This window comes from Dreissena polymorpha, chromosome 8 (genome assembly GCF_020536995.1).
Source record: "Dreissena polymorpha isolate Duluth1 chromosome 8, UMN_Dpol_1.0, whole genome shotgun sequence".
In the NCBI taxonomy this organism is placed as follows: Eukaryota; Metazoa; Mollusca; class Bivalvia; order Myida; family Dreissenidae; genus Dreissena; species Dreissena polymorpha.
The window spans coordinates 93,570,828-93,582,438 of record NC_068362.1 but is presented as its reverse complement, the minus strand read 5'-3'; positions in this window follow the sequence as shown (position 1 = coordinate 93,582,438).

Sequence of the window (11,611 nt, the reverse complement as noted above, 5' to 3'; positions counted from 1 at the left end):
TGGTTAGGATCTGATAAAACTGTTTAGCTTGTAGATTGCGAGACCATCAATATAAACTAGCTTCATGTTCCAGAAAATACTGTACCTAATTGCTGAGAGGCTAAATACATGAGCGTAAAGTTTCGTCCCAGATTAGCCTGTGCAGTCTGATGAGGCCAATCAGGGACGACACTTTTCGCCTAAACTGAATTTTAATTTAGAACAAAAATGTGTTTAAAGCGGGAAATGTAGTTCCTGATTAACCTGCGTGGATTGATTTTAATTTAAAACAAAAATGTATTTAAAGCTGAACGGGTCGTCCCTGATTAACCTGTACGGATTGCATATGCTAATCTGGGATCTTTACAGGCTAATCTGGGACGACACTTTACGCATACGCAGTTTACCCCATGTTACAGGGAAAAGGGACCCCTCATTGCTATAGGGGCCTCAGTTCACGCAGCTATTACAGCTATACCACCGCAGTCACTTCACTGTGGACACGGCTGTAGTGGACTGGCACTTGAAACGCATCAGAGAAGTCACAGAGTAAGGTCTTAATAGACCGTCTGATTGGATGGGTTGTCTTGGGACCGTGAGAATGGATTAGATGTTCCACACCATATGATCGGATATATTATTGGACCTTGTGATGGATTGATTGACTAGATATTGTGTCCTTGGATTGGTTGTAAAAAGATCCATTTTAAATACACATCCACACCAGCTTCTCACAACTTAAAAAATCAGATTCAACTAATTGAAAAGAATATATAAGTCACAATCATTTTTTCAGTGGAATATATATTTGGGATTGGCCTTAAATCTTGTTCCACAATCAATTTATGAAATGAAAAAGTTCAACAAGCAGTTTTTGTATGGGACATCAATGTGAAAATAACCTTGATCCAAGTTTGTAGGCAATTATTCTATCAAACATCAATTTTATCTTGACCCAGTTCCATAAGCAATTCATTTTTGCAATTAAAATGAGAATTTGACCATGTACATAGAAACGTAAAGAGGTCACTAAAAAATCAGACTGAAATTCAACTGTTTAATATATATGGCTAACCCTCTCTACATTATATCATTGTTTTTAAGACGACACCAGCAGCAATCTTTCACAACTTGTAATATTCAACTATTTGTAACGCTTAAAATCGTACCTATACTATATTGTGAAGTTCGCATAAGCTAATCAGGGATATTATTTTCTGTGTGGACTAGATTTTTGTTCAGATGCTTCATTTACACGACAAATTCTATGAAAGCTGAAATTGTCGCCAATGAGGCTTATTCTAACTGCAGAAAGCCTTATTTTCCCAAAACGCGGCTCAAAATTTGAATTTCTGAACGAGATCCCTATAAATCAGATCAAATCACGGTGGAGAATTTATTCATTATTCATAACTGATATTTTGTCCAGTCTTTTCTTATGCGTGTCATTGCTAGTATTGTTTGCTTTTGTTACTGAAAGGAAATTTAATTTTATTTAATTTACTCATGTGTTCTCATATTATATGTGATTTCCTTTAAGAACTAAAATAAGTATTTACAAATTGTTTGATCGTTTGTGTTTATGTTGACTTGTATCAGAGACACTGAATTGGTATGCATGTGTTCTATTATTTAACAAAGTCGCAACATGTTTGCTCTGCTCAGATACAGTTACATTATCTTTTATGTAGAAATATTGAAACCAATGTAACACAATGTCTTACGGGCTAGTTGTTTTGTTAGAATTGTCAGCTCATCTACTGTCTTTAACGTACGAGAACATTGGTTTATGATGTAAAGACATGACTTCGTACGTCGCGTTTGTGTTTTTGCTCTATCCTAGTAGAATTTATGGAGTTTCATTCTTAGCTTTTGTAATGCTTCAACTTTAGTCTTGTTATTTTTCTAACATAAGGGCAATTCAATTCCAGATAAATTATTTTTACCCCCACATGTCGTTAATTAAAGGCGAGTGATCCGTTGCCTATTCAACATAGGACGATACAAACAACACAAATCTACAAATCAAAGAAAGTAAAAATTAGGGAACTTGACTGTATCAATAAAAAATCCTAAAGAGTTTTTGGATAAGCGTTACACCGTGCAGAGTTTCCGGGACTAACTTTGACGTGTTTAAACGTCTCAATTCCTTGCGAGAACTTAGGTTTACCTTCTATATTTATTATATTTAGTAACTGCTTTGTTGCGGTTCTCCTCTTCATAATAACCAACAATTGGCAAGTTCGCAGTACGCGACCACCATTTGACAAATAATTTTATTTTTCTTTTATGTATTAGCATATTCAGTCTATCTAGTATTGCATAAGACAACTTTTCCGTGACACCGAACGGTCACAGAGTATGTTCGTTACAGTACGAAATTTGGTGAAATTCAAAACAAGATATTTGTTCTAATATTTACTTAACTAATTAAATGCCTCAATGATGTCGCGGTTAAGTCCCAAGTTCGATTCACGCGGGAGGAAAAATGCATTAATCAACGTTTATTTTTGCTATCATACTTAATTTAGACATTTTCAAATAGTATAGTGTTGTAGGTTAATACATTTAATGAAATTGAAAAAAGTGTGAACTATTCCATTTATTTCTCAAGTCGAAATTCCCACTGCTTTAAACATGTTATTCGAATATCAATGAGAAGAAGAGAGATATGAAGCGATGAATGTTTACTATTTCGAGCTCGATATATTTCGTTTACAAATGATGTTCTACATGTTATTCATACTTGCATGCAAGTTATGATAATTCTATAAATAATACGATATTTCTTATAAATTTATGGAATATAAAATGGTCATTTGCAGTATAGTTTCTTCAAATCCCTATGTGCAAACGTGGGTACCCATGCAAGTGAAGTAAGAGCATATAATTTGTGAGGTGAAACTAAAATTCTTTTCTATTTTTCGATCTAGAATACATCGGACAACTGTCTATGCTCAAACTTAGTATTTGTCTTGTGCCGTTATTTTTTGAAGAGTTATTTTTGCATATATTTACGACTAGAGATTAGTATTTTCCTGGTTTTTTAAGGGAAGATAACAACATCTGTGAGCTCATATTTTCTTTATTCCACTTGTTACCCCCTCATTTCCTATAATGAATGCATATATAAGGGGCACTTATCTTTAGGTATATAGCAAATACGTCTTGCTTAAAGTTTAAATGTTGTAAGTAAATGGTTATGAAGGGGTCGGAGCCGTTTGAAGGTTGGCACTTTGAAATTTCTGAGAATCCTTAATCACTCGGTACATACTTGTTTAACTTTGATTTTGGGTGGATACTGCGAACGCAATAGGAAATACATGTATGCACAGAAAGAACACAACATGAAAATTGGGTATTCGAGTTCAAATATTTAACAATATATAAATGACATTAATTTTAATTTCTCCACCGTTGGAGTCTCTGAGTAATTCTGAAATAAGCATTTTAGTGTGACCAAATAATTTCAATAAAAAAATACAATATTTTACTTTACTAAAAAATCTTTTGATGATGACATGGTATTTAGGCATTTATTTTCCATATGTTGCATAATCAAAACATCGTAAATCACTCAAAAACGTTTACGGTACAATAAATCTTACAAGGTAAATACTGTATGATGTAACATTAACAAGTAGCAATAGAGTTACTAATTTATAATAAGAATGAAACAAACCAGGTAATAGCAAAATCCCGGCTTGTTGAAAAAAAGATTTGAAAACAAACCATTAAAACATATTTACATATATAAACATATATATTGCATTTTCAGTGTTTCATGGAAGAAAAGTATGTATACATAAATAACCATCCAGCCATTAAGCTACAATTAAAACATAACAATATAAATATCAATACAATTCCATGTATACAAAAACGTTTTGAAAGCGCTCTCATAAACATACAAGTGATCATGATAATCAATACATGTAAGCTATAGTGGTTTTCTTATTCTAATTTGTGAAAGCCATACTTATTATATTTTAATACCACATTAGTTAAAACAATGATTTTTGTAAAAAATGAGAGAACGGGGCGAACAATAGGTTTTAGGAGAGGGGATAACGTGCTTAATCAAACCAAAGTCGTTAAACGACGTTTTTCAATTAACATACAACTTATTTCCCACACGAACACCACTTCATTGTTAAATAGCTAATGGACCCGATTTTAGACTTGACCTTGAATGCCAGTTATATAACTATTGTTAGCCAACTGTTAGCTTCATGATTGACAATCATAGTCAGTTTTTCAATATATGATATATAAACGTTTTGCAATACTTACTAGCAGCTCGTAACAATTGATTTAATACGGCATTTTTGTCAATTGTCACCTGTTTATTTCATTTTAAGATATGTTGATAGATGTTTTTTCTTTCGCAGTTACTGTTGCAGCATTCAAAAAGCAACCACATCGTATATATAATAATATGTAAAATGCCTCATACAAAAATAAACTATAAGACAAGCTTATGCAATTAATGTGTTCTATAGTGGTTTTCTCTTTCTAATATGTGAAAGCCATACCTATTTCCTTTAATACCACATTAGTTAAATAAAGAGAAGATTTCTGTAAAAAAAGGAGCAAACCGGGCGAACAATACATTGAATGGAAGGAGGCACCGCGATTGATTAAACCAGAGTTGTTAAACGACGTTTTACAATTAACATACAACAATATCTAATTTCCCAAATGAACACCCTTTTATTGTTGAATAGCTAAATAGCTAATGGGCCCGATTTTGGGCTTCACCTTGAATACATGTTATATAAATATTGTTAGCCAACTGTTAGCTTAATGATTTGCAATTATAGTCAGTTTTCCAATTCATGATGCATGCATTTAAACGTTTTGCAGTATTTCCTTACAACTTATAACAACTGGTTGTATACGGCATTTTGTCAATTGTCACCAGTTCATTTCATTTGAAGATATGTTGATTAATGTGTTTTTTCCAGTTACGTTTGTAACACTCAAATAGCATCTACGTCGTTTATAATAATATGTTAAATGTCTCATACAACAATTAATTTTAAGACAAGTATATGCTCAAACTCGTTAACGTGATTGTCCTCGACAACACAAATGTCGCTTTGATACTGCTTACTGCGAGCATTTGGAGCGATAAAACACATGCGCGCATGTGATGCTGTTAATGTCATTCCCAAACATGTTTTTTTTATGAATATTTCCATATTAACTTAAATAATAACTCCTATAATAATAAATGACACGCCCTCACGATGTTTTGCATTATGATGAGTAATACTAATTAACTTAATTTTTAAGTGCATCATATCATGTAAGACACCCTTGTACTGTTTATAATTATTTCTTCGTATGTGCGTACATGAAATCGGTGTTTTGTATCATGTGTATCATTTGGATTATTGTTTAACTGTTTTAATTATTGCATGAGGAACGTGCGTGTTTCACACCCTGTAATGATGCAATACGATGATTAAAAAATTGTATGATGTTAAGTTCTGACAACTTTTAAACAAGTCAATGAGTAGTAGCAGAAAAAAAAACGTTCATTTAAATATTTTTTACTACCTTGCCAAACAAGAATACAATTCACTGCAGAAAAATATTCAAGTGAGTTATGTTAATTTCCAACTGCTTCTACGTATTTATACAAATACAGAGTTGACTAATTTTCGATTTTTCTAATCGGCATATCTCGCTGATTAGCATTGATAACATTATCCAGCAGAGTTGTCGTTCGTGCCTCAACATACAACAATGGCCGCGCCCATGAGAGACTGTTCAAATTCGTGTCAAAACTTTCTTACAGCATACATCGGCCTGTGTGGCTATTTAGAAACTGTCATTGAGGATATATGAGTTATTTATTAACTAAATCACCGCTAATGTCAACAATGGATTGAATTCGAAGGATATATTCGATATGAATGCAGGACTTTCTGGATCTTGACAGCTTGACACGGCAAAACTAGTATTTTTAGTTATCAACTTAAGTCACACTTTGCTTTGTAAATTGTATTCGAGCATTTTGCGACTTATTGAATGACTATGATACCCGATATCAACATATCACATGGGATTTGCAGATCACCAAGCTGTCCTGAAAACATTGATAACAAAGTTTTTACTCAAATTACTGGTTTGTATTATTTCTTCCAGAGACGTAGATAACATCTACGTCTCTGTTTCTTCTTTCTATTTTAGTATTTGATATCATTTTAAAGTCAATGAACTGTGTCACAGTAAAAGAGACATTAAGGCGATTGTGGCCAGTTTGGATCCAGATCAGCCTGCATTTGCTTGAAAGCTGTTTGCTTAAAAGCGGTTTTCTGACAAATACAAATAGTTTAATTGGATACTGATTAGACTGCCCTTTCCCTGTGACCTGGCTCAAATAATAGAATTGTCATTAATCAAATGATTTTATTTCGAACATTAATCAAGTGTTTTTTTCTGGTCCCTCGGGATCAATGACTCCGGCACTTTCGTGTTGAGAATTGAATACTGCTTAAGGCGATGCTTGGGGCGTGAGAGATGTTGCATCTTCCATTATCTCCCATGAACTGACTCAATAATACCGAGTCGGCAATATTTGACTTGAGTTTTGGTTTGGTTGCTCTGACGAGGGATCGAAAAATTTCAGACTCTTCCTAAAAGTCTAGTGGTAGAGTGTCGTCTTTGATTGCAGATGGTTGTGCTGCAGGTTTGAACCCCAGAAGCGACATTGAAAACTAGCCAACTTTGTTATCTTAAAGGCTGCTAAACATGATATAATAAGATAATGTGAATTTTCTCTCACATGATGGTCATCAGTTATATTATATAAAAACTCACAGCAGTAGTAAACAATGGGACAATAATTAATGAACGCATCTTTCATTTGACTTTGACATTTTGAGTTTGACATGGATTATATTGAAATATGTGACTTGAGTTTACCAGCACTCTTGTGACAGAGCTAAAGTGTAAATGTACCATTGAAGATCACCTAAATCCAGATTTTCTATTATAGAAGTGTGGAAAGTTTTAAGGTTTTAACAAGTAAGTAAAATGGGTAATTACCGAGAGGCCACAACTGATCTATGTCAGACTGTTTTAAAACAAGAAAGATCAGTGCCCTATTTAGATTTCATTACATAGTTCAATAAAAATTAATTTCAGAAGACAATAACAGTTCAACGTTAATGTTACCAATGTGTCAGACCAGGGCCTTGATTTTGAAATCTAGGACATGCATGGTCAGATGATGTCATTAAAGATTATACATTTTTTTCAAACACATACAAATGTAATCATGTATCTGTAACTGATGTAGATGTTATAAATAGTAAAATGCACTAAGTCAGAAGGCATTTGACTTGTCTGCTGGTGCATTGGCACACCAGGTGGCTCTGTGGCAATGGTTTGATGGACTGCATGGATGTTACATTATATACAGTATATCAAACTGTATTATTTCAAATATGTTTGCATCTAGTATACTTATATTGATAATATTTACAAAATTAATGTATATGAATGATAAACTTGACTAAAATCATTTAAATGATACTGAATTCATGACAGTACTGTATACTGATAATTATTTAATTATGTTGCTTCATACAATCATGTACATCTATATCAAATGAGATCATACTGAAACTTCAGTGATGAATTTCAGTGATTAAATTAAATCCAAAATGTAAGTCACTCCAATCTCTTTCCCGCAGCGCGCATACCTAACGGTCCTACTGTGTACCAATCTAGATTCAGATCCAAAATGTTATACATAATTATGTATCATGTTGTTAAGAGGGGATAATTTTCCCTCTGTTGTATCATTGTATTGTTTTACTTTTTAGCTCGACTATTTTATATGAAATATATATAGTCGAGCTATCCTACTCAACCCGGCGTCGGCGTTAGCGTGCAAATGTTAAAGTTTGCGTACCACCCCAAATATTTTCAATGTCCCTTGACATATTGCTTTAATATTTTGCATACTTCTTTACCAACATGACCCCAACCTATAAACAAGAGCAGACAACTGCATCAAGCATTTTGTAGGAATTATGGCCCTTTTTTGTCTTTGTAACTTTCAATATTTTGTTAAATTTGTGTTTAGATCCACTTTACTTAACTAAAGATCAAGGCTATTGCTTTCAAACTTCAAATATTTTCTAACTATCATGATGTAACAGTACCTTGCAAGTTGAATTTGACCTTGACCTTTGAATGTCCTTAACTCTCAAGGTCTAATTAATAAATTTTGCTTAAATTGCCATAACTTCTTTATTGAACATCAGATTTGATTCATACTTTGACGAAACAACACTTGCCTGACATACCACAATGGACTCCCCCCAAACTATCCCCCACGCCTCACCCCAGAATCCCCCCCCCCCCCAAAAAAAAAGAATTTCTTTTTTTTTTTAAAGATCATCTATTAAATAACCACACACCCACATTATACCCCCTCTCCATGATGGCTTACGTTATACTGTCAAGCACTTGAATAGTCGAGCGCGCTGTCCTCTGACAGCTCTTGTTTAATCAGTGTGCTTAAAGGTATATAAACATAGCTCCAGCGTCAGAGCTTCAGGCAATGAATATTTCACCCCCTGATCTTTTTTCTAATGGATATTTTAGCTAGTTTTAGCTAGTTTTACATTTAATACAGTCAAATATATGTTAAGTAGTATCTGTACACATTGGTAGATTAAATTTGTATATTAAATATTATTTTTAGTTTTAAAAAGATTTAGTGCAGGTGTTCATGCTAGATGAATAAAGAGCCTTAGTCAAGCGGTATTTAAACATCCTTTGTATTTGTTTATATTAATGTACTACTGATGAAGGCTTTGGCCGAAACATGTTTAGTACCAAAGACATTTTAATAAACAGTGACGTGTTTTTACGATTTATTTAATTTAATTATAGCATCGGACTATCGTACAATGGCATCTTCTGAAGATCCACGTTTACATCTCAAGAAGTTAGCGGTGAACCACATGAAAAGCAGTTTACACGCCCGTTTTCTACAAAATTGTATTTTCGATGTGAAATTTAATGTAAATAATAGAGTATTTGACAGCGGTCATTTTGATACCAATTGAACATGGCAGAACGGATACAGAATTGCGCGTTGATCGCTACAAAAAAAATCCGGACTTAAAACAACAAGTGGACCGATGGAAACAAGAGACTACGAGTTAAATAGTGAAAAGGCAATGAAAAAGAAACTCTATGCGACCACAAGGGACCACGCGATTGTCAAGGTGACTGGTGGTGGGCTGAAAATCGAATTTAGTGCTGGTATGTATGAACTTTTCAAAAGCTGTGCTGATGAGTTTTACCAGTCTGAAACTTTGAAATTTAAATGTCAAAAAACACCAGTGTATGATAATATTGGTAGTTTAGTGGAAACTAAATACAGGCTATCATCCGGAAGAAATGGTGTGTATACAATTAACTTGTATCACACAAAATGTTCGTGTCTGGTTAATGGGAAAATTGTGAATCTGTTTGCGGAAAGTGACTTATTAGAAATCATACAACTCACTTTAATTAAATTAATATCAGAAAACTTGACCGTCGATGAAGTGAATGCAAAATTTCAAGAAATTCTTCAGGAATGCATGCTAGTGTTAACAAATAAACAAACTGAAGAAAAAGATGTATGTTGTTTGAGACCGGAAATAAATGATTTTAATTTCATGGTAAATACCAAGCAACCTGAAAAGTTTGAATCGGTGTTAAAAGTTCAACACGTGAACATTGACGCAAGTACTCAAACGGAGAGCACCGGGATTGAATTTGATTTTGAAACACTTTTTTGTTTGATTCAAACAATTCAAAAGTCTCTAAGTGATATGCGCAAAGATGTATGTGAGCACATCTTTAACACCAATCGCGGATTCAATGAGATGAAAGACATAATCCATAGTGTAAAGGTAAATAGTACAACGAATTCCCGAGGTACGGACGACAAATGCGATTGTTTACAGGAAAACGTTCAAGACCTGAAGCAAACACTCGACCAATTAAATATATCTGTACAGAAAAAATTTCAATCGCTCGGAGATATACTTTAGGCAAACTCCCTACCAAGTGTTCTTTCCAAAGGTTATATGAATGGCTCTGTAGAAGCAACAAGTAAACGGATGTCCGATGATCCCGTTGAAAATGACACATTACTAGAAACCGAACAAGTGACACTTGAGCCTCGCCCACAAGCGATCTCCGATATACAAGAAAGTACTGTGCATTTTGAAGAAAAAACCAATAAAGGCGAGCATAGATCGAACATCACGCCACAAACGTCGAAGACGTTACTGATTGGAGATTCAATTTTGAGAGGCATAAATAAGCGAGGATTATGCGAATCTGTGGACATATGCACTTTGCCAGGGAAGACAATGCTGGATATCTGTGAAAAGCTGCGAAAAATAAATATCTCTGACTTATCAAAAATAATAATATATGCTGGTGGGAATGATGTCTCGAATGGCCAGCCAATTTCAATAATCAACGATGTAATCTTGCAGACTTCGCAATGCATTCAAGATCAAACAAATTGTGAAATATTTATTTGTAAAATAAGTCCTCGACGTGATGTTGATGTACGCGATTTCAACTCAATGTTAGAAGATGTATCAAGCGAACTTCCGGTAAAGCTGATCGATTGTTATAATTGTTTTGTGTACGGAAACGGAATCGACTATTCAGACCTGATGGAATTCACCCAAGTAATTATGGATCAAGTTCACTTGTGGCAGCAATCAATGAAGTAGTGCATATAACTAAGAAAAGAATGCAGCAGCAACAACAACAACATCGTCAACTTGATCAAAATCAGCGGAGGCGTACTTCTAACGGTGACTTCAAAAACGGGCATCGTGAATACCGGAGCGCTAAACCGAACTTCCAATACGGGCTTCATGGCTTTAGGAACGGGCATCGTGACTTCCGGAACGGTTATCATGACTTCCGGAAAGGGCATCATGACTTCCGTAATGGGCACCATAACTTTTTCAGGCAGCATGATCTAAGGAACGCACACCTGGACACCCGGAGTGAGTATCAGGATTGTCATAATGAAAATCGTGACTTCCGGTACGTTCGTCGACACGTCAATCATGAAAACAGTCGACACTGCACGAAATGTGGACGTCAAAATCATGTAACACGTGACTGCAGACTAACCAAAAGACAATAGGTTACTGATGACAGACGTAGTACATCGTTATATAGCACAAATAAATTTGACATTCTTTCGTCGGTATGTAACCAATGTGACTCGCACAAATGTAAGTGTAGTTTAATTATTGCTAATGATGATACAAATCAACATAAACCACATTGCTTAAGATTGAATAATTTTAAATGTAGCACAATAAATAATTTAGACACTGATATATCATCCCTGGATAGTAACGTTCTTATGGAATCTCACATACAATCTACTTTAAAATGTAACATTAATAATGATTATTATATTCCATTTACATATAAAGGTTTGCATATTATGCATTTGAATATCCAACATTTATTGCCTAAATTGGATGAAATTCGTGTTTACTTACACGAAAATAGTTCTTTAGATATAGTAGGCTTTTGTGAAACATTTTTAAATGAAAAAACGGAGATTAAT